Raw genomic sequence first — 1,747 nt, 5'->3', positions numbered from 1 at the left:
ATTTTGTCTTTCTGTTGGATATAAATTAGATGAGGTAAAGCATCAAAATTATTTATTGGCTAATTCTGAAATAGAGTATGTTAAAAGTGGGCGTGACAAGTGCATCTCACTTTTTAATTGATAGCTTCATAAACAAAGAATATTCAAGCCTGGGAAAATAATATTTTTCGTGGGACTATCCATTGTATAGTATTATCTATTTACATTAGACTTTGTATTTCCATAAGGGTTGGTAGTTAAGTTATCAAAGACAGAAAATTTGGAGAACTTACGTCACGATTGTCAAATATGGTGAGTTTAAGATTTTATTTAAATATTATCCTAGCAAATTGAGACATTAAAACTTATATAATATAACAATGTGAGTTATTATCAATTTTTTGATACTAACTTTGTTTATACGAGTCAATAATCATGAGGTTCATTATCAATTTGAATGTAAGTCTACGAAAGGTGATGTGATGACACGTGCTCTGCTCTCTAACCGAACTGAGAGGGTTAAACAATTTCATTATCATTTTTCTGCCACAAGAAGAAGGAAATAATTCAATCATAGTTATATATATTACTAACGTTCACTTACAAGATTTTTACGAATAAGGTTTCTAGATACATAAATCAAAAATTTAGTTTGCTCTTTCAAAATATATTGATTACTTAAAGATATCAAATATATTTCACCTTTTTTTTTCAGTTTAAAATACCTTTCCAATTGAAGCGTGTCTCAATAATATAAACAAATCTGGTATATAAAAGAGGGAATTCAAACAGCAAAGTAGATTTGTTTTTTACTTTAGTTCCTTTGTACGACTAATCCTGCTTTCTCATACACGTTTATTTCAAATAAGTTTAAAATGTGATTCTGTAAAGTTCGGAAAAGGTGGGGAGAAGGCCAGTTTTACATTCTTAACAAAATAAAAGTTGTGCAAGACCCCTTACTGGACGTACACATCGTCCATTACAATGTTTGTCCTAGTCCTATGTGTCAAAACTTCATTTATTGTACACATTAAAAAAAAATCAAATTTTGATTCAAAATCCCATTTTATAATACTAATATTGTGTTAATCTAAAGTCTACTGTAAAAAAAAAATTATGTCTGGTTTAGGGACAGCCAACTTCTTTATGCTTGTAGGCCAGTTTCTTCCTAGACTGTATTCTGAGGGCCGAAATGATACGATCGGCTAAACTAGATTCAGAATATTTGCTCAATTTAAATTTTAATTCATACTTTCTACTAAAGACCTTTAGTTAATATATAGTTTTGAATAAATAGCTGAGTTAACATTTGAAGAAAGTTATCAGAACCGTTATGGGACTAGTTTGCTTGGTCACGGTTTGGTTTTGCTACTTTGGCCAAAATATATGATTAAAACAAACAAACAAACAGGGCTGGATAAAATACCTCAGTGAGCCGGATCCAGTAGTATATACTTTAGAGTCTAGACTATCACATTCTGAAAACCGCTCTTTAAAATATAACAAGGTTTCATGATTGAGTTTTGTCTAAACTTAATGTTTTCTGTAGCATTTCGATTAAAGTATGAAAAACAAAAGCCAAACATAATAATAGTTATTCACATAAAGAGTCTGAAGTATCAACAGATGACACCAGATCTTTAATATTACACTAATACAAAGGAAGTTGGTCATATTATTTAACTTTATGGTATAGTTTGCTTGTTTTGTTTTTTGGAATTTCGCGCAAAGCTACACGAGGGCTATCTGCGCTAGCCGTCCCTAATTT

This window comes from Limulus polyphemus, unplaced genomic scaffold, assembly GCF_000517525.1.
Source record: "Limulus polyphemus unplaced genomic scaffold, Limulus_polyphemus-2.1.2 Scaffold1049, whole genome shotgun sequence".
Lineage (NCBI taxonomy): Eukaryota > Metazoa > Arthropoda > Merostomata > Xiphosura > Limulidae > Limulus > Limulus polyphemus.
The sequence above is the reverse complement of the archived record's forward strand: the minus strand, read 5'-3'. Positions refer to the sequence as shown.